Genomic DNA, 23,870 nt, shown 5'->3' with positions numbered 1-23,870 from the left:
TGCTAGGTACTGTGTTAGGCTCTGGGAAGGTAATGGTAAACCTGACTCTATCCCTCAGTTAGCGCTCACAGGTGGAAAGAGACAACGAAACAAGACTATTAGAGTACAGAATGTAAGTCATTGCCCTCTAATCTTGGTGTGGGGTTAACAGGGTCCTGAAAGACTTTCTGAGGGAAATCTTCTCAAAGCCAAGACCCGTAGAATGAATTAGCCTTACTCAGAGTATGGCGAGGGGTGGAAAAGACCAGTGCATGTAGAGAAACTCACATATGCAATGGTCAGGAAGCAAAGGGAGGCTGGTTTTCTCTGGGAATCACAAGTAGAAAAGGTTGGAGTCTAATGTTAAAGGGTGGGAATGTAAGCAAGTCCCACATGGTCATCCCCTATGCAAAACAAAAATCGCACAATAGACACTTCACGAGTGGTTTTAAACCAAGATCTGATTCCTTAGATGTGAAATGCCTATATTTTTGTTCTTTAATATCATAGCCTGACAGCTTAGTTACATGGGTGTTCTCCTTAGAGCCCACACATCCTCTTCTGTTAGACATTCAGTGTCCATGAGACCAATTCCAAAAGCCTCATTACAGCCTAATCGGTACCCATGGATTTCAGGACCAGCTACACATTTTTGTTGCTGTTGCAAGGATCTCTGTAGTGGACTTGACACTGTCTGCCCTAAAGTTTCCTCATGGTCTGGGAAATAGATATAAAAATCATTTGCTAAACTAGTATCTGTTGATTATAACACAATTGCCTTTCTGCAGAGATGTACATATGGGGGAGAAGAACCAAGCAATGCACTGGCTCAGTGCTCTGTGCTTTGGCAGATGGGCTTTAGCCACCCAGAGAAGACTTTTAACACATTTTGAACCCCTCTTTATAGTAGGGAATGAATTATAATTATGGAAGGAATTGGTATTTTAAGACTTTCTCTAGCCTTGATTGAATATTTAGGTACCATGAACATTTTCTGGTGGTGCCTCTCCAAAAGGTGAATCTTAGGGTTGTGATTATAAGAATAAACTCTGGGGTGCCTGGGTGGCTCAGTGGGTTAGGGTCTCTGCCTTTGGCTCAGGTCATGATCCCAGGGTCCTGGGATCCAGCCCCACATGGGGCTCTCTGCTCCGTGGGGAGACTGCTTCCTCCTCTCTCTCTCTGCCTGCCTCTCTGCCTACTTGTGGTCTCTGTCTGTCAAATAAATAAATAAAATATTAAAAAAAAAAAAAGAATAAACCCTGACTATCAATGTCAGCACCCAGTCAGTGAAAAGTCAGGTACTTTTTACACTGAGAGTATTTCCAAATCAAAACAGCAGGTGTGATGGCACTCTTGAAAAAGACCAGCTGAAAAGTCCTTAGACAAGGTTAACTTTTTCATCAGCAGTCTGTATAGCCTTGATTTAGCCTAGTGTAATGTGATGCAGGGATGCAGTGTGTGTTTGGGAGTTCCCCACTTAAATTACATTTTATCTGGAACTCAGGAGAGAAATTGGTCAACTATGAGTGTGAAACTGTTAGAAGGCAGAGAGTAAATAAAGAGGGACTGGAAAAGTTTTCCATTTGCTTCACTGTGGTCTCCCGCTTCTACCAGTCCATACTGAAAGAGAGAAATAGTAATGATTACTTCAGCTACTTTTCCTGTTTATTCTATGAAAGGGTAAGTCTGATGTTTCCTGCATAGTCATTTTATATTCACTTTCATCCTTGGCCTAACATAATGACTGCAGGAGAAGTTGTTCAAATGGAATGGGATAGTGTGTGCACAAAGGTTTTAGTATGTTAAAATTCTGTACAAGTACTTGTTGTATTCTTTTGGTTAGCTTCTGTGTGAGAAGACATTAGGAAGTACTGTAGTGAAGTAATTAAGAGTGTAGGTTTGAGGTGTCCCCTCTGCCCACCCCCCAACTGTGTTGTACTGGTCAAGTAATTTGAGCTTCATGGTACTTGATTTCCCTCTGTAAAATGGAAAGAAGAGCAGAATTTAGCACCTTGGAGCTGTAAGTAGTTGAGACATCAGTGGAACTTGCGAGGGGAGGGGCAGTGAGAGTTGAGGCAAGATTTAGCTTCCAGCTCCAACCAGCCTCTCTAAAACATAGGTTTCCTTGGCTGAAAGTAACACTTAGTAGAATTGTGAGAACTAAATGAGACAGTATCCATACCTTTGGGTACACAAAGTGATATATGATAACTTTAGTGTCTTTCAAGGACAGATGAGGCCTTAGCAGTTGTAGGGAGCAGTGCTTCTAGCTTGGTGGGCAGTAAAAAACAGCACCCCTGCATGGACATCAGCCCTTCATGTGTTGCACTGAAGGATATGGCAGTGCAAACAAAGGCATCATCATGAGCCTTCAGTGTTGGGTTTGGACGACCAACCCTTTATCAAGGTCCATTCACTTTTCTTGTAGGCAACTATTTTACACTAAGACCAATGAACATTGGATCAAGAGTAAACAGACACTTATGACTTCTGGAGGAATCTTTAACTTCTCCTCCTCCATTTTCCCATGCCCTTTTATTGAAATTTAGGACAATAGGAAGGGGAGGAGAATTCCTAGCCACTATTTCCTGTTGGCTAACTCTCTGTAGACTGTAGCTGTAGTGAAGGTACTTTGATGACACCTGTGATGTCAGTGCAGCCAGAATAACTCTCTGGGCTCATAGGCAGGGAATTGGATAACAGGGCCCCCATTCAGTCCTTTGACAAATATTGATCTAGCACCTACTATGTGCTGGGCCTTTTACCAGGAGCAGGGGATACAGCAGTGAATATGAAGTCAAACTTCTCTACCCTTCTGAAGATTACATTTTAGAGGTAAAGAGAGACTGTGAACAAAGAAAAACTGAGTACAACACCTGGTATTAAGTGGCATGAAGGAAAATGAAACAAGGAAGATGATGGAGAATTGAGGTTTCACTCTTCATAGAACTCGAAGACAAAAGTTTTTGGCATGATTGTTTAATGTCTGCTTGATGGTAGAAGGGAGATGAGAGAATCAGGAGGCAGCAGTTGGTACTGTTGCAGTCAGCAGCTGGATCTTCCAGGCAGGGTGGAAAATCTACATTCAACATTAGAGAAAGACCAAGTTACCTGCCAGAGATTCTGCTTTTGAAACATAGTTATTTCTTAGTGTTAGAAATAATTTTCCTCTGGGTTCTGCTTAGGCTCCAAACTTGGTCCCTCACCTTCACTTGATCTCCCCTAAGGCTTTGCTGCCATCTTACATGGTTTTGGAAGCTAGACACATGCATATTGTGGTTGATAATATAAAGCTTTCCCACTATAATCATGTCACATAAGTAACAGAGAAGGCTTGATTTCTATTATTTGAGACAACAGATGCTGGGGCATCATGAGTAATGAGGAAAAATTCAAATATCTGTTTAGCACAATTTTCAGTATCTTTTCTTAACATGCTTTTTTATGAGAAATGCCAATGGCTTTATTTATTGATCTGAATTTTACTTCCTTTACTCTTTTTCCCCTACTTTCTCCAATAGGTGCTAATATGCAGTGAAGTATCTAACTCTGAGCTTTTAAATAAAGAAGGAGGCTAAGAAAGTGGGAATGTTCCACTAAGGAACACTCAAACTTTAAATAATAAAGAGTTAACTGCTCTCCTTAACTTATAACTGGCTCCTTCAGTAATGTGGCTCATTGTATATTGTGCTTTTCTTTAACTGTCTGAATTTTATGAAGCTGATGTAATCTTTGGTACTAATTGCCAGTACTTCAAGAAAAGGTTGTTGATATAAGAGAATGTCATCATTTCATTTTTCCTAACAGTACTTCATGCCCCATATTACATATGCACATAACACAGAATAAAAACACACACTGGAAACGTTATGAAAAGTTTCCCACTAGAGCAGAGTGGCTATGTAAAAGTGAAAAATGCCTACATTCAAAATGGAAATGATTTATGACCATGTGGGACTGGGTTTTGGGCAGGCCACAAAGGATTTGGTAACCCAAATAGTGTCTAGAAAGTCTACATATTTGAGAAATATTATTGAGATTTTTATCATGCTCTTTTTCTAGTTTGTTGAACAAACACTTCTGCCACTGAAGAAAATAAAAATTAGAATTTGTTTAAACAGAGTGAGGTCTTCACAAATAATTTTTTGAGTTACAAAAAATTCACTTTAATGGCAGAATTCTATTCTTCAGTAGTACAATTTTTAAATACATTTCATTTCCTGGGCCAATTTTTTTTTTCATTTTTTCCAAAGCAATATTCTGTATCATATCTTTGACAAATTTTTTTGAGTATTTGGTAGTAAAATTCTTTGAGTATTTTGTAGTAAAAGCTTATGGTCCTTGAGTTTTGTGTTTGGTTTTTTTAAAGAAAGAAAACTATGTAATATCTTGTTAATCTTTATTAATTTCATGTGAAATAAGAATGAGTTAGATGTCATTAAAATTTCTCTTTTTATAGTATGAAAAATTAAAAGTCATCAGTTGTAGTCTGTCATCTTAATTTAAGTTTATTCTTTTTAGCTTATTTAAAAAAATTCCTTAACATATAAAATAATGGTTAGACATTTTATTTTATTTTTTCAGTGTTCCAAGATTCATTGTTTATGCACCACACCCAGTGTTCCATGCTATATGTGCCCTCCTTAATACTCACCACCCAGGCTAACCCATCACCTCCACCCCTCTCCCTTCCAAAACCCTCAGTTTGTTTTTCAGAGTCCACAGTCTCTCATGCTTTGTCTCCCCCTCCGATTTATCCCAATTCACTTGTCTTTTCCTTCTCTTAATGTCCTCCATGTTATTCCTTATGCTCCACAAACAAGTGAAACCATATGATAATCAACTTTCTCTGCTTGACTTATTTCACTTAGCATAATCTCCTCCAGTCCCATCCGTGTTGATACAAAAGTTGGGTATTCATACTTTCTGATGGAGGCATTATATTCCATTGTATATATGGACTGTGTCTTTATCCATTCGTCTGTTGAAGGGCATCTTATCTCTTTCCACAGTTTGGTGATTGCGGCTATTGCTGAGACTTTTTTTTTTTAAAGATTTCATTTATTCATTTGAGAGAGAGAGAGCATGAGGTGGGGGAGGGTCAGAGGGAGAAGCAGACTCCCCACTGAGGACAGAGCCCAATGTGGGACTCGAACCTGGGACTCCAGAATCATGACCTGAGCTAAAGGCAGTTGCCTAACCAACTGAGCCACCCAGGAGTGCAATGGTTGGACATTTTAATATTTAGGGCAACATTCTTGGTTCCCCTCCCTCTTCAGGAGCTCTGTACTATTGCTCAATAGACTTTGCTTTGTTGCCCACCAAAAAGCAAACTAACTAACTAACTAAATAAATAAAATTTTAATGTTTAAAGATGATCTTACGTTTTTCCTCTTTATAAATACATGACTGTTCTTAAAGATCAAGAACTATACTCACGGGGCGCCTAGGTGGCTCAGTGGGTTAAAGCCTCTGCCTTCGGCTCAGGTCATGATCCCAGGGTCCTGGGATTGAGCCCTGCACTGGGCTCTCTGCTCAGCGGGAAGCCTGCTTCCCTTCCTCTCTATCTCTGCCTGCCTCTCTGCCTACTTGTGATCTCTGTCAAATAAATAAAATCTTAAAAGAAAAAAAAGAACTATACTCACATTGTTCTTACTACTAGATTCTTTGTAGGTTTCAGTGTATATCAATTGGACTTGCTAAAGGACTTATTCAATCCTACAGAACAACTGGGTGGCAAAGGTAAGTAAGAATCATTCCAATCAAAGTCAAAAGCGTACTTGCTGGGGGAACTGTAGAATATTCTATAATTCATATACTTACATGGTTTATTAAGATAATTAATTGATATAATAGCTCTTTAAAGAAAATTATGAAGTACAGTTTTATGTTATCTAGAGTTGTGGTATCCAAATTTTTATTTATGCATCTTTATTTATATATCATAAAATACACACATTTACTGTAAATGTGTGTACATTTCCAATAATAAATAAATTTTGATGCATACTACTTATGTAATCATAACCACTCATTTATACATATTTATTTATACATGTATATAATTATGTACATTTTGAGACATATAATTTATAAATTAGAAAAAAATACAGTGAGGATGAAAAAGATAGAATCTCAGGGTGAAATGTAAATTTAGGACAAAGTTTTTCATTAGTGATATGGATTTATAATAAATAGTCCTATCAGTAGGTTGGAATACCTAGATCTTTTCTTGTCAAATCTGCTTAAGTGGCCACCATCTATACCTTGCTACGGAGCAGATGGTAAGATTGATCATGCCAAAGATAAAAGAGTATTAAATCTGCCAGTTTCTTAATTTTGCTCATACTTGGCAAACCATCAAGTCTGTCAGTTTCTTGTTTTTTCCCTCTTGTATATTTGGGAAGAAGCCACTTGTCCATTTTGGTGAGGATTTGTTTAATTAATAGCCATTAATATGATCTATAAACCAACTCATCTGTACATCCCAAGCCTATAGTATGTTTCAGTATGTTCTAAAAGCAAGCACAGTCTCCCCAACCTTCCTGAGAATGCCTAGTATTCTCAAGGAAACTTGACCTTCTGAATCAAAGGACTAAGGAGAGGCATCAAGGGAGGGCTTCAGTGATAGTCACATGCGGAATAGAGTAAAACTTAATGTTTTTTTTTATTTATAGATTAAAAATGAATATAAATAAGGGCCCTATAATTTTTTTCTGGACCCAAGTGATTTATATTGTACACTGCTCCCCCAGATTTAGGATCACATATTCTATGGTAGCATACTTCAATTTTTGTTTATTGGTTTAGAAAAAATACACATCATATTGTCATAAAATATATACATTCATTATAAATATATGAGAATACAATGTTTGAATTAATGAGAAGATAAAATATATTTAAAAAAATTAAAGAGGAGAAGATAAAATATACTTAAAAAGAAGCTCTAGCGTTGTTATTTTCCCACCATTGTGGCTTGTTTTGTGCACACTATTTTGGAAAATACTTTTCTAGGGACTGAAGACTTGTTGGTAGAAATTTACACATTGTTTTCAAACAAGAGAGAAGAAATATGAATGATTCAGAAAAGAAGAAGTGACAACAATAAGTGATCATGTTTAAGACTTTCTTCTTTTCCTAATTTCCCAAAAGCAATCGCACCCAGAGATGTGAACTGGAATCCTCCATTCTCTTGGTTCTGTCCTTATCTGAATTCTCAAGCCCCTGGTCGGCTCTTATCATAACCCAGAACCTCAAGTTTAATGGACAAATGTTCTATCTAAGAGACACCAATTTATCTTCAAATCTGTCACTTGAGATGAAAAGCAGGCACCTGAATCTTTGAGCTAAGGAATCGGATCATTCTGTAAGGGTCGAGTGGTGACACGGAGAGCACGTCATGTTGAGAGCTCATGTGTGCTGTTTTCTGAAGCGTAAACTGTGCTGGTAACTGAACAGGTAGTACTTTGCAGTGTTTCCAAACTTTACTAATACTTCTGGTATAAACAGTATCTATCAATTCATGTGTCTATTCAAGAGTGAGACTATTTTGTTCTTATTTTATATTTAACCTACTAAATGATGCACCTATACTTTTTCCTTTCTTTCATAAATTTAATTTGTTATAGTAATGACCACATTTGCTAGAAGTGATTATATTAATTTGAAAGCTGGAAATTATTTTCTTTATTCTGTTGCATAAATAAATTATTGAATGTCCATGGCTTTTGGGTAAGTATGGTCAAATGATAATTGCATTCACATTTTTGGTATCAATTTTCTATTACTCTAATTTGTTAAAATGATTTTGTATGTGCAATAGTCTCTCATTAGATCAGGCATTTCTTAAATGGTATTAATTAACATGTGTAAAATCTACCTTGAAAACTCATTTAATTTTACAAATTATACTACTTCATGATAGTATCCCTGGAGCTTCATCAAGTCTCTGATTTCTAAATAATTTTGAAGTAAAAAGGATTTTTAATTAAAAAAAGAAAACTGAAGTTCTTTTCATAATCATATTTAGCAAGAAAACATTGCATCACAGACTTGCAAGTGTCACTTGAATGATTTCATAGGAGTAGTTTTATCTATCCAATCTGTAGTGTGACTATTAGGTGCTCAATTTGGTTAGTAGGACAAGGTCTTTACTTATAGTAGGAGACATGTCAGCAGGGGTGACTATGATACAAGTGAATGTAATGTCAACAGAGCAAGATTAAAGTCCTACCGACATCCAGAGGAGTGGAACCTTGAAATAGAAGAAGAAGATGTCAAAGAGACCTTCACAGAGAAGCAAATATTTCAGCTTGGCCTTGAGGTCCAGTGGGCTAAAGGCATATTTAGTCAGGGAGATTTCAATGGGATTACAATGGAGATCAACAGCCTGTTTGGGGAACAGGGAAGTTTTCTCAGTGAGGTTAACATATGGGATTCAGTGGGGGATAGAGAAAGAATAATAAAAGGTAAGGCTGAGGATATAGTTCAGGGTCATAGTCTGAATTTAATGGTAGAGATATGTTTGGACAATGACAAAATATCTAGTACAGGTTAGGAAAGACAGTTTATACTGATGGGGAGTGGCTGTCAGGAACCATTCTGTTAAGGCCCTTTTTGGATTCAGGAGGAAAACTTATGGCTACAATTCATTATGAGAGAGGTGAGGAAAGAGTAACTGTGATTTTGCAGATATTAATCTAAGGTTCCCAAGCAAAGGATGGACATAACCAAATCTGTAATTTGAAGAACAAAACAGACAAAACACCACTCTGGTATCAGTGAGAAAGATGGATTAGAGAGGAAGGAAGTCAAAGTTTAGTTTGAAGTACATTGTGATAATTCAGATATGCAGTGATCAGCATGAATTAGAGCAGTGACAGAGAAAATGGAAAGGAGTAGCATGGCAGAAACAGGAGCAGAAGGACCTTATTCTTGGATTTGGAGGGTGAAAGAAAAAAGTCTACAACTCTAAGTTTTTTGTTTGTAGATTTGAGTGATTGTTGCATCAGCCATTTACTGCTGTGTAACAAACAACTCGAACATTCAGTGACTTAAATGACAATCATTTCATAACCTCATGAATCTGTGGGTCTAGTGAAGTCTCCTAATGCCAGTTTGGGTTCATTCATGGGTCTTTCTTCAAGCTGAGGCATCTAGGACAGCTCTACTTATCATTATGGATTTTTGGGGCAGCTGGGGCAATTCTCCTTGGCATATGTCTCATCCTCCTTGTCCCAATGTGTTAGTATGGTACTGTGATCTATAATAAGAAATATACATTTGGTCTTCATCTTTTCTCTGGCACAGAGCTTCTAATACTCTTGAAATTCCCTAAGTGATGAAAGCCATAAAGGTTATTTTTATTATGTAAATAAGGTAAACTTTGGACCACATCTAAGGACAGAGACTGATTGTCAGGAGAACCAGCCATTGATTAGAAGGTTGAAACTTTCAATCCGAGCCCCCTGAGCCTTCTGGGAGAGGAGAGGGCCTGGAGGTGGAATCAGTCACCAATGGCCAATGCTTTGATCAATCATACCCATGTAATGAATCCTTCATAAAACCCCAAAAGGATGGTATTAGGAGAGCTTGCATGTTGGTGAACACATGGAGATGCATGGAGAGTGGCATGTCTGGAGAGAGTGTGCAAATTCTGCACATACCTTTCCCACATACCTTGCCCTATGTATTTCTTCCATCTGGCTATTTCTGAGTTACATTAAAAAAATAATAATAAACAGTGATCTAGTAAGTAAAATGTTTCTTTGGATTCTATGTGCTGCTCTAGCAAATTAATTGAAGGAGGAGCCAGAATTGAATCAAATTGTAGGACACACAGCTAGTGAATTGCTTGGTAGTGTGGGGAATTGCTTGGTGGTATGGGGAATTGCTTGGTGGTGTGGGGAAATCTCACACACATTGGAACTGATGATCAAAAGCATAATTAGGTGTCACAATTTGAGTTAGAGTATATTTTTCCTATGGCAATGGCAGAGCTACAAGAGGGCACAAGGAAGGACATGAGGCTTTTTGAGTTCTAGGTTCGGAAATGATGTTTTGTCCCTTCTTGGCACAGGCCACTGACTAAAGGAAGTGATATAGACAAGGCCAAAGTCAAGGGCTAAGAAAGTTCACTCCACTCACAATGAAGCCATGACAAGAGTGTTGATATTAGGATGGTAAAGAATTGGGAACAACAATGTAATCTACCACACTGTGGTGTCGTCATACTTTAAATGAAAAAAAAAAATAGTTTTGGAATCTTTACAATGAAGAAAATGTTATATTTTTTGTATTATATTTGTGGGTACTAATGAATAAGCTTGGAGCCAGGAAGATCAGCCAAAGGGTAATTAAGCTTAAATTAGCCTGTTTTTAATGAAGAACTATAACTCTCTAGGTTGTTTGCACTGGATTGCTTCCAGGAAGCAACCCCCCATCCCCTGCAAATTATTTGCAGTCACTAAATATCAGGAGAGGAGTTGTGGGATTTAGTCATCAGTGAGAAAACCATTAAGAGGGAATTCTCAAGTTCCCCAGTTGAAACTTATTTATTTGGTGAAATAACAGTAAAGTCATGGTTAATTTGATCAAAGTTGCAAATTTATGCTATCTTAAGGTTATAAAAATTCCAATTTCTTTCCTTCTTCTTCTTTTTTTTTTTTTTTAACATTCAGACAAAGTTCCTTAGTGTATTTAGGGTTTCTAATAACACCGTGGGTGATAATTTGAATAAATGTAAAAAAGGACAATGAAAATGAAGCACACATAGTTTATGTTGTGTCTCATCAAATTATAAACATATATCCTGACACTTCACTTAAGAATTAGAGATATTGTTGGAATTTAGGAACTTTAATGTTTGTGATTGTGTGGTTGAACAATTCACTTCTTACCAGGATTGCCTCTATGCTTGGTTAATATGCCGTCTGAAAGAGTCAGCAATATCAAAAGTAGTACAATACCATGGGCAAAAGGGCATGGGGGCACACGAAAATGTATTGCAGGTAAAAATGACATTAAGTTCCTTAACATTTTATAGAGCTATATCTATATCCATGTCTAATCCAATAATTATAAAATAAAATATTTAACACAAAAATGTTCAAGACCTATGTGAGGAAAAACTACAAAGCACAAAGTAGATTTGAAATAATGGACAGGCTTAACCATGGTTTTGGTCTGAAAGGCTCATCATCAGTAAAAATGTCAGTTCTCTCTAAGTTAATTTATAAATTCAAAGCAATCTCTATAAAAACACCATCATGTTTTGTTATGGACCTAGACAATTTGATTATAAAATTTATTTGGAGGAGCATTAAAAGCAAGAACATTCAGGAAAACCCTGAAAAATAGGAGTAATGAGGGGGAACCAACCTTACCAGATTAAATATATATTTTAAAGCCTCTATAATTAAAGCAATATATGTTGTCTGATGAATATAGACAGATAAATTAATATAGCGTGTTATAAAATCCAGAAATAGGCTCAACTTAGCATACAATAAAGCACTATCTCAAATTAGTCATGAAAGAATGGAATTTTTATTAAGTGAGTGAAGATAACTGGATAGCCATACAGAAGAGTAAGATTGGATCTAATTCTCATACTATCTATTATGCTAAATTTGTATGGATTAAGAGGAGTAATTGTAAATAACTCATATAAATACTAAAAAGATACATGAGGATTTCATCTACAAACTGGCATTGGGGTAAACTTTCCTAGTTAGGACTCAAAATCTAAGACCAACAAAAGAAAAGATTGATACATATTATTATGCAAAATTCAATTAATTGATCAAAGAAAGAAACAAAAACTTCCACATGGCATAAAAAATAAAACATAAGTAATGTATAAAGACAAATGATGAACTGAAAAAATAACTGGACTCACGTCACCATTAAAAGGTTAATATTCTTAATAATATAAGAGTTTTTAAAAAAAATAAAGAGGAAAAAAAATCCAAAACTTCATAGAGAAAAGGCCCAAAAAGAAGTACAACTAATTTTTGAATATATGAAAAGATGTTCAACTTTATTAATAGTAAGAGAAGTGCCAATTAGGGGAAAAAAATCCAAAAATTGACAGCATAACTTGATGCAGAGGCTGAAGGGAAAAGGTACTTTCATATATTATTCATGGGAATTTGATGATATCTAGAAAATTCCTATATGCATGTATCCTCTGACCCAGATAACCCACTTCTAGAAATATATTCCAAAGATACAATAGAAAAATATAAATGATATGTACATAGAACTATTGATTATTTTGCTATTTGCAATAGCAATGGAAATATCCTAAATGTTTATTGTAACTGGGGCCAGTTGAAGAAACCATGCACATCCACACAATGGAATACTGTGCATCTATTAAAAGAGGAAGGATATGTTTATAAACTGTTATGAAGTGATATTCGGGATCTGGTAAGTGAAAAAAAGAGATCGAGAAAAATACATACAGCATTCTGCTATTTATCTCTGAATATTTATAAACATATATCCATTTTCTTAAATTTGAGGTTGTAAAAATAAACCATAAAATCAACCCAATAGTTACTTCTAAGAAGGGAAGGGGACCATGGGAGAAAGGACAGGCTCTTCTCTGAATTTACCTTGTTTGGTTGATCTAATTTTGGAACTATATTTTATATGACTATATGACATAGTTAAATTAAAATGAAAATAAAAAGGAGTCTCTAAAATTTAAAAGCAAGATTAAACAAATGAAATGAACTGTATGTTGAGCTAATGGCTTGACGAAGACCTAAGCAATTGCTTCAGGTAACTTTAAAATTCAGGAACTTGACTATTTATCTTTATCCCTAGTGGTATACACCTTAAGGATAGCTTAAGCAAGAAATTAGAAAAAAATATTACATAGTTTTTAATAATCTTATGGTTATTGTTATTCCAAAACTACTGCATATATAACAGATAAATCAAGTAAGCAGCTTAAAAAAATCTGAATAACAAAACTTTAAAAAAATTTCTGTCTTTTAAAAAGATCTGGAAACAATTTCCAGTCTAGAAACATGACTATCTGGAGCCCTGAGATTGTGGCCTAAACCTATGGCTTCCCACGTCAAAATGGGCTTCTTGGACAAATAGCTGATTCCAAGCTGAACCTTGAAAGTTGTCAGATGAACCTGAAACATCATGCAGTACCAAAAAACAAGGACTCTAACAAAAACACCTGGGGTTGTGTCGCAAGGACTCAGGACCCTGGAAAAGTCTTGCACTAGACAAAAAGGGGACAATTTAAGGTATTAATGAGAATAATAACTACAACAAAATATCCTCCCTCCTATGAAATTTGAAAGTAAAATATTACCACCTCCTAAAACAAAAATCAAACTGACAGGTCAAGTCCCTAGATTTATCTACCAGTTTACAGAGAATTCAAAGGCAGAAGAATACACTAAATGACATCACAGGGAAGGAATCAGTAAATTCTAGAATGAAGGCAACCCTATAGTTGCCTACCTTTTTGTCCCTCCCTACCCTTTTGTCCTACAAGACAAAAGACTAAGATTCTTAAAAAAATAAATTGAAGGGGCGCCTGGGTGGCTCAGTGGGTTAAGCCTCTGCCTTCGGCTCGGGTCATTATCTCAGGGTCCTGGGATCGAGCCCCGTGTGGGGCTCTCTGCTCAACGGGGAGCCTGCTTCCTCCTTTCTCTCTGCCTTTCTCTCTGCCTGCCTCTCTGCCTGCTTGTGATCTCTCTCTGTCAAATAAATAAATAAAAATCTTAAAAATAAATAAATAAATAAATAAATTGGGAGAAAAAAAGGCTGGAGAGTAAAATGGACTTAGGAATACATACCAATGAAGTGAAAATTATGGACCTCGTTTGAATTCCAGTTTGAACAAAGCAACTGTGAAAATAATACATAAGGGGCAAACTTGGATGAAGTTGGAACACCGACTGCATACTTAATGTCAATAAGGAGTTATGGGGGATTTTTTTGGTGTAGATAATGGTATTGTGATTAAGAAAGTTAATAATGAAATCTGAAATATATATCAATGAAATGACGCATCTGAGATTTGCTTCAAGATCATCCAGTAAGGGGAGAAATGGGAAGTTACAGATGAAATGAAAGTTGATTGCTAGAGCTGGGAGATAGAAATGAGGGGATTTATTGCATTGTTCTCTCTACCTTTGTATAAGTTGAAATCATCCATAACAAAATGTTAAAAAAGAGAGACGGTGCCATTAAAACGCTCCTTTTCCTCATGCTGCCGGATTATGTAAGCCTGATGACTGTATTTTAGGATTATTCCAAATACACTAGCAGACCACAAAGTGACAGGATGGCTTGAAGCTCAAACTGACTTAAATGCTACAAAATGATAAATGATAAGATGGTTTGAGTGTTTGTGAAGCTTCAAATGCTACTGGATTTTGTAGAAGCATCTTCAGTGTCTTTTATGAGCCCTGTTTAACATGACAAGTCAATGTGATATAATTTACAAGAATTTGAGAATTCTTGCCACTGGGTATCTGCTATCAAGACAAAGGGGACAGGTGACACTCACCCAGTGAGATTAATAATAAAAATACTAATAATACCATTAGTTAATTAATTATTGATTCAGAGAAGTACCATGATGGTGTGGTTAAGAGCAAAGGCTTTGGAGTTCAGTTATCCACCATTCATCATTCACTATGGCTATTCAATATCTAGGTGAGTTCCCTATCAGGTTCCTCACCCCAAAATTATGGCTAATATTGCTTACCTCATAGGGGGGATGTGAGGACAATGATGGAGCTTATCCAGCATCTGATAAATATGAAGGTGCTCAATTGCTGCAATAATTAATTCCATTGGTGGATGACGATGATTGTTTGAGAAGTTGAAGCAGAATCCCAAGCTCAACAAAAGAAAGCAGAGGAAGACTGAACATTCTCTATGGAAGGCATGTAAGTTTTGGGTTATCAATAACAAATGAAGTTCTTTTTTTTTCTGTGCCCATCTGGAGAAACTCCAAATTTCTTCTCTTCCAAGTGGCTCGTACGTCCCAGGTAGGACATCTTGGAACCTGAGCAGATGACTATCTGAGGAAGACATAATTTTGATGAAAATAGACAGCTTGCAGGGCAGCAGGTCTTAAATATTGGCCGTGAAAGGCCTCTCCTATTGCCAAAACTCTAACTATGTATTCTTTGATTAAAGATGTCACTGGTAAGGAAATCTGACAACCCAGTATTTGTGCAACTTCCCTTGCCTTATACATAGGGACATAGGGATACATAAAACATATTTTAAGTATATATAAAGAAAGAGAAGACAATATTAGCAGATGGGATCAGGGGTCATTTCACAAAAGAGATAATCTAGAAGGATGAGAGTCATGATTATAGTAGTGATTTAGAGAGATTCCTGATGGCCATCTGGGTAAAGGATGCACATGAATTCTAAAAGAATAAAATCAGGGAGGCAAATTAGATGATGTTTACAACATTCCAGAAGAGAAATTTTATATATACCTGGTATGCAATTGTAGCTGTGGTGAGATAGTGACCAATTCAAATTGAAGAGATACTTGGGAGTACAGATAGGACTTGGGTATAATTCATATAATTATACTCTCTAAAGATTATATTGTCTGAAAGTAATATGTATTTAACAGAGACTTAGATTTATTACTGCTTTACTCTTTTGAGCTTGGGATTCTGCTTCAGTTTCTCAGACAAGAATTGATAAGACTCGAATATAATTCATAAAAGTGAAAAAACTTCTAATTTGAAGTAAGTGAACATTATATCAAGATGGAGCAGGAGTGGGAAAGCAGATACTTTGATAGTAGACGTGTTGATTTTGATGTACACATACGTTCCTTATTGCCCTAAGTGTCATGACCTCACTCACTGGTAAGCTGGACATTGGAAACAGAGTGGGAAAGGGTTAGGTTGGAGACTGACCTATTGTGTGCAAGTGGGGGTTAGAGGAAACAAACCAAGAAATTGCAAGGAGTGGCACAGAAGGGTTTGATTTGAAATGCACAGAAGGCCATATCCAAGAGCACAAATCATGATTACATGGATCAAACTTATTCCTAATCATGGCTGCAGTAATAAGTATTCTGGGAAAGACATGTTTGCTATTATTAGGCACTATGAATTCATAGAAAGGATCTATATGAGGAAATATAAGAGATTCTTAGTAGAAAATCAAGGTCAAGTTAGAGGCACCGAGGCTATGAGCCAAGGAGGCCCAAGTCTACTTCCTGAAGTTCCTTTTTGTACTCCATTCTTTAGAAATGCTGATGGAAACACTGAGTTCAATGATTGGAAGACAGGCCAACGTTCACCCGATCTCACCCAAAGGGAGTCAGGTAGGGGCACATACTCACCAGTTCACAGACCTCACCATACTGCATTCACAATCGAGGAGACACAGGCATAGGCTAATTCCCAACCTTGCTGGTTAGTGTGTGAGAACCACTAATATATCCTGACAGGCTCAGGTCTGACTTGTTTTTATTATTATCACAGCGACTAAGTAACTCAGATGGATTGAAGGGGAGAGTTGGCAGAAGGAAGAAATTGGAATCACAACAGAAATCAGGTGGTTTCCAGGTTCTGAAGAATCTCTTATTCTACCCTAAGGAGCTCTGATGATATATTTTAGTCAATAGACCTTGTTTAAGATTTTGGTCATGAGTATTCTGGTATTTCTTAAAGCATATGTTTAATAAATTATTGCTGAAGTAATATGAGATTACAGATAGTGCTAGCTAAACTCTCCAAAGAAGATTCTGAATTAATGCAACACACCTATGGACTGTTGAGGGATCTGCGCAGCTGCAAATCAAGCTAGCAACAAAAGGTCTGAACAAAGCTGTTTGTAGAGCCAAGGGCAAAATTGCAATCAATGACAAGTCCTATAAGCAGAGGCCAAGGCGTGGAAGTGACTACAGGTTATAGACTGATATCTTGAGCTCATTGAAAGCAATTGCCTGGAGCCTCTATATGCAACATGACCTTGGGGCATGTACCATGAGACCATTTTTGGTAAAACTGACTTATAAGGAGATCTTTGGTATTTAATTAATTGCATCATCATCTTGGAACTAGTCCAGGCTTGCAGAGGAATTTTTCAAGAGTTGGCAGTGTTATAGTGAGGTTCTAGAAATGTGTCTCTTTCAAAAAAAAAACAATGCGTACTAATTATATCCTTTGTGTGTTCTAATGTTGAGAAGACCTTGACCATAGAGCATACAGCACTGACTGCCTCAGATCATGAAGAATAGGAAAACTGAAAGTGTAAATAATCCCCAGGTTTTATTTTCCTTCAATATTTTCGGCATTATAGAACTTTGCTAGAACACCAATATTATTTAATAGAGTTTCTTACCCTCTCTGGGGATACTAACAATCAGAGAAATGGAGGAAGAGGCAGCCAAGATGAAGAACAGAAGCAGGTTAGGAACTAGAGAATAAACTGAGTGACCGGTACATTGTTCCAGAATGAAAACACATGGAAGGAGGTACTTTAATCTGTAACGCACTGTAGTCAGATCATTTACTCTTCTGTAGACTTGGCCTCTGTCCATGCAATAGACAAGTCCAAGTGTAAAAGTGAGGTAGTAATGAGCAAGGAGATGGGTGCCAGAAACTCTTAGACTGATGTTAGGGTCACCCTTTTGACTTGAATGTCCAAGCCTCTATATAAAATTCTAATAAGGTATTGAGACCTAAATACATTTTCAGACTACTTGAGGCAAATGACTCAATGATGAGAATCTATAACGGAGAAAGTAAGAAGCACATACTCTAAGAAACCATTAGAGTGAAAATGCAAGGGAGCAACAGGCATTTGTCCAATGTTGTGTTATAGACAAAATGACTACAAGATATTCAGGGTTATAAAAATTAGAGAATTACAGTTCATGGAGGAAGAACACTATACAGTCAATAAATAATGTTAACTGTAGTTCCTCTTGGCTTCTATTGACCTTTCAGTCAGGGAAATGAAAGTACTTTAACTAAACTTAAGATCTTCATCAGTTTGTTTAATTCTTTTGGAAGAGTTATTTGGCTAATATATCTAGAACTCCCATTGTCATTTGTGGCAGATCTTCCACTTTAAGGACAGAAAGAATAGAAAAAAACACATACTTAGAGACAACCTATCCTGTTGGAAATCATTGCAAAAGTAGTCATTACTTTAAGGCTTTATATACAATGATAGGCCTTAAAATCCACCTTCCAAGGGTTCAAAAACAGGCGAAACTTACTTGATTTTTCAGAGCCTCTATTAGCTCATCTGTAAAAAGGAGATGATGTTGCCTCTTAGGATGGCTTTGAGGATGAAGAAAATACACGTGGCATGTTTAGAAGCATGCCTGGCATGTGGGGAGATCCCCATATGTGTTAACTATTATAATTGTTGTATGATAATAGTAATTCTAAGTTAGGGTGGGCATGGTTTAGAGAATGGATGAGAAGCACAGATAAGGTGTATTTGCCAATGCTATGGTGCAATGCTGGCCAATGAGTCATTTTTCTCGTGTATACAAGTAACCAAAGAATGATTTGATTTCATCAAATTCATTAAGCAGAGATTTTTCCAATGTTACAGCAGTGAAGATAAAAAAGTATGTGAGTCTGGAAGGAATGTAAGACAAATGTAAGACCAGGCTGAATCAGATACCCCTTAAAGAAGACTTATGTGCGATGGCTCAAGCAGCATCTCATAGGAGTGAGAAAACTTTCATCTGTGCCCTCTAGGCTAGATGACCTCTGATATTAGGCATCATATCTTACTCCAGAAAGAATCTTCCATGCCTACTGCAGTGTCCAATTCATACTAAGCACTCAATAATTGATAAACAACAAATAAGCAAACCAGACATTTAATCTTATGCAAATCCCAATTTATATGAATCCTGGTTTGGATATACTTTCTCTTATTCTTGAAATAATGGGGTTGTACTAGCAATCTTTAAAGTTCCACAAGCTCTTCCATAGTAAATATCTTAAATAGAAAAAAAAAATGAGAAATTTCCTGAGAAAACTAGAGTCATTGTATAGAGCAATGTGTCTCAAACTTTAATATTTCTACAACTCGCTTGGTGGTCTTGTGAAACACAGTCTCATTTGGTAGGTCTGGGAGAGACTTGAAATTCTGACTTCCTAAAAAACTCCCATGTAATGCTAATGCTTTAGTTTTATGGACCACACAAATGAAATAGCAAAACTTTAGATGATTGTCGTGGATCTCCTCTCTTAGGTTGCCAGAGAGAAGAAAGAATGTCTTTAGACAGGTACAAAGACATTACTATTTGGGTTCAGAGGAGAAACAGAGGATCTGTGTTATTTAAAAGGCTTTGTGAAAGACATGATATTTGGCCTTCAGCTGGAGGATTGTGTAGGATTTGTGACATTACTTTACAATTTGCAAATGACTTTTCAATGCATACTTCAATGATTATTTACAGAAGTCTTCTAGACTCTTTGAAATCTCACAGTGATCCAAAGAGAAGTGGACATGGATTTTGAGCTCCATTTTACAGAACAGGAAAAAAGACTCAGAGAGGCTGGTGATTTTCCTAGCTGGCGAATAGCAATTCTGAGGCTAATGCGGGTCTCTTGAATCATACTCATTGTTTTCGTTCAAGCACATCACATTTTCTAAGTAGATGAGGCTTACGACCATGATGCTATGAACTTGTCACTCACGAAATTTGACATTGCTCACCAGGACCTGAATAGTGAGGAAGCCCTAATGAACATCATCACCATATGATACAATGAAGCTAGGGGAAAAAAAAAGAGCTATTTCTCTTCTCACTTACCAGCTATTTTCAAGATTCAAAGCCTCAGCTCAGAAATTCTCATTAGGATTAAAAGGGACACAATCAACAACAAGGCTTTGATAACATCATTTTTTTTTTTTCCCTATGGAATAGGATCCACAGAAATATTGAGGAATATAACCAAGATCTATGCAACCCAGAGTTTGTGAACCGATTTGGTCTCTAGTCCTTATTCTCTTAGTCTATACTAATTCTCAGGCTGTTGTTTTAAAACTTCAAAGAGGTTTTGAATTGCACTATCAGATGTTTTTCCCTCTGAGTATTCATGAAGGTCAAAGGTATAAAGATAAATATGTCTGAGAAAACATCAAACATTAACAACATATTAGCAAACCATCATAGCTCAAGTATTTAGGCGTTACTTAAATTTTAATAAATGCTTTCTTCAAAATCCTTTGTTCAGCTCTGATTGATCTTAAACAGCTTTGTCTCCATAGAGATTTACCAGTAGAGTGAGGAAAATGTAAATTTATATTTTAATTTTTCCCTGTGGTTCCAGGTAATATTTTCTTTGACCATGAGAACAATTGCATTTGCTCTTACAGAGGCAAAACAATTCCCAAGTCCTTTGCCTAGTCCTAATTTTGGTTCATCGAGTTGCCCATAGAAGCTGTCTCTGAAAAATAGCATATTCAGCAAGACCTACCCATTAAAAATTGCCAGGGTGGAAGTGACAGGATTCTGTGTTCTTGGTATAGTGGCCCATACCACTCAAACACATGTCCTCCATCCTAACTTCTAATTGTCTGGTACTTTTCATTTGTACCACTTCCACTTTTGTGGGCTTGCCTGTAAAAAATAATGCAAGCAGCTTCTTCAGAAGTTGAGAAAAATCTCCTATCCTTACAAATGCTCTCTCAAGCAACAGGGATGGTACCACAGGCTTTGAGACAGATGGTAGCCAATCCAAATTCAGTATGGTAAGCAGGCGCCCCTCAATAAAACTTTAATTGCTGCATATGGTATCTGCTAACTTGTTTAGAAAATGGATATGCAGCATTAGCTCAAAGCATTTAAATGGCCTCATAGCACTGGACAGCATGTTGGGCTGCCACCTGGAAGACCCAAATTTCATAGCAGATGTAACAGTAGAAGAATAAAGCTGGTGGTTGATAGTCCTGGAATGGAGATGACATAGTCAGCACCCAGCTGTTCCCCCCACCCGTGCGGACTCCTATTGCTTTGGTGTCACCTCCACCACGTCTTGAAATCACTCATGTATTGTATTCTCCTCCCAAGGAGAGACACAGAGAGAAAAAAAGACAAAAACAAAAACAAAAACATACACTAAGCTATACCATAAGGCTGAAATGGGAAGGGGTCCGTGTCCCTGCTACACCCTGGGAAACATGGAAGATGCTTTAGAATGCAGTTCAGGGAGGGAAAAAAAAAAAAAAAGGATAAAGATCTGGATGGAGAATGCCCGACATATGTGCAAATTTGTGCCAAAAGATGGGAGCCAAGACAGAAGAGAAGGTTCCTTCTGAGAGTGCTGAAGAGATCTTTGCAATTTATCATTTGCATTTGTCTTGCCTGGCAAACAATAAATAACACTTCACACTTGCTGAGGAGGTCAGCTTATCGGACTGCTGACTTCAGAGACTGATAAGGAGTGAAACTTATCATTTCTCAAAACCGGGTCTCCTTAATCCCCTCCCCAGTCAGGTAACAGTAATGAGTATAAGAGAAATAGAATCTCAAGATCTCAGTCTATTTAAAGACAAGGATATTAAAGGAAGGAACAAAACTAATTGTTTTTCAGAAAGATCACAGAGCAATATTCACTTTTGAACATTAGTGCTTTGCGCCACCCCACCCTAATCTAAATTAAGAAAACCCACAAATGCACTTCCCAGACACACTATTGATTTCTGACCTGTAAATTACTCTCCATCAAAAAGGTTTTGGTGCAGGCTAGGGGTTTGGAGTAGCCTGGGTACTTCTCAGCTGCAATCTGCATAATGTTTAGTATTCAGTGAGTTAAAGCAGGCAATGAAAGGGAACTGTCAACGCAATCTAGAAGATATAAAGAAATGAAGGGGGGGGGAGCCGTATGCTAATAATCCACTCAGTAATTAAGTGAAGATCGCTGCCAAGCGCCACTGCCACTTTCAAAGGGTAATTTGTACAGGAAATCATAGAGTCATTGTCAAATCATTTCAGGATAAAAGGAAAGTCATCAACTGAGATAAGATAAATGCTGGGTGTCTGGCAGCATGTGCCCTAGGAAATGCCTTTGCTTTTTAAATTTTTTTAAAAAAAAAAAAAAAAAAAAAAAAAAAACCCAGAAAAAAACCTTGTAGAAGTGGGGCTAGAAAAACTTGACAGGTTGAAATGTACATTTACTATTAATAATAGGGGCAATCTATGCATGAATGAGTTTTTAAATAGGTTACTTGAACAAAAAATGGTAAAATAAATCAGTTAAGAGGACTTAACTTGTAACTAGTATACTGCCTGTGATTTTTCTCTTCCTCTCCCTTCTTTTACCATGCAGAAGTTTTCAATCATTTCCCCTTTGTTTCCCTATTTTAGCTAAATTATAGTATTTCAAAAGTGGTATTAAGCATCCCATTCTCTAAGGAAGACAACACTTTCATCTCTGGAAAACTAAAAAAAAAAAATTTTTTTCAAGGAAATCTGAGGTTGGAAAAAAATCATGTTGCTCCTACTGCTTCCCTTTTATGCTGTTTGGATCTTGCTTTATCTCACAAGAAATCCTGCAGAATTAATGCATGAAGTTTGTGAGGCAGCTATAGTCTTTGTGTAGAAGTGGAGAATATAGGTTATTGTTTTTCTAAATATTATCCTTCTGGAAAAATCGCAACAAAATGAGACATGTATTCTGTTTGTCATTCAAATTTACATGCTCCCTCATTGACTTATTCTGACTTAACCTGTGTTAGACAAATGTCTCCAAAAAGAATAAATGGATGCATGCATTTGCGGGTAGTTATTTCTACACAGCTAAATTGATTCCTTGGATGAAATGTTTCACCCAAATATTTCCTTAAAACTGATGTCTTCTGTCATCCTGAAAGAAAAGTTTGTTTGCTCTGGGGAGCAAAATGTCGCAATGTTTGAGACTCGCTCCTAAAGGACTTCCCCATTCTGGCGCTGCTCCATCCACAGAAGCATGGACGGGGAATTCAAGATAACAGAGCTTCATGGGGTCCTAAAGCATCAGCCATATGTGAAGTTTGTTCTTTACATAAGAACTGTGTCAAATGTTTTTTTAGATTGCTTGACAAACCTTTTTCAGATGAAACCATACGTTTTATAATACGTGCTTAATAAAGTTATCCTTTGAACGAACATATGAAGAGTAACTTCCTTCGTGCCAGGCGTTATATGAAGATGTTGACCCCACTAGTGAAGAGTTTCTAATGAGAGAAGCAAACAAACAAATAACTAATTAATGTGTGTATCTTTCGTTCCTATTTATGCATATTAGTTTTCATCACAGGATTTTGTGTTTGGTTCTTAACTTAAAAGGACTTTTGGTTAATTTTGTGTAGACTTGTAAATGATTCTTTAGAACAATTATGAACGTGTACATTTGTCCTTTCTCCTCCTTTCCTTTCTCTTTCTCTCTTTCTTCTTGTTTTCCTTCCTTTCTCTGCCCCTCTTTCTCTTCCTTCTGTTTATCTACCATTCACCAGCTACTGTTACCCATCTCTCCAATTCTACAGCAGCTCCTCTGTGATACATATTATGATATATGATGGAATATAAAGGCATTTGTGCCTTTGCTGTTACAAATTAATGATTGAGCGGTGGGAAAGAGAATATAAAATTAAAGTAAACAACTGTCATAAAACATCAGGATTTTGTTCTGTGGGTTAGACAACTACGCCCTGGGCAGAATTTATATAAGTATTTTGATGTTAAAATTGAAGTTACTGATTTAACAAAATTGATCATTGGATTCCCCTGTAAATCTTGTCTCTTTACTTAAATTTTAATAATTCCAGGAAGCAACTGAAGAGGAAGCCCATCTATCTGTATATCTATATGTCTATCTATATCTTCTGCATTAAAGTGAGATATATAGGTA

This window comes from Lontra canadensis, unplaced genomic scaffold (assembly GCF_010015895.1).
Source record: "Lontra canadensis isolate GAN:19392208 unplaced genomic scaffold, GSC_riverotter_1.0 scaffold15, whole genome shotgun sequence".
NCBI classification, from domain to species: Eukaryota; Metazoa; Chordata; class Mammalia; order Carnivora; family Mustelidae; genus Lontra; species Lontra canadensis.
This window is presented reverse-complemented; position numbering follows the sequence as displayed.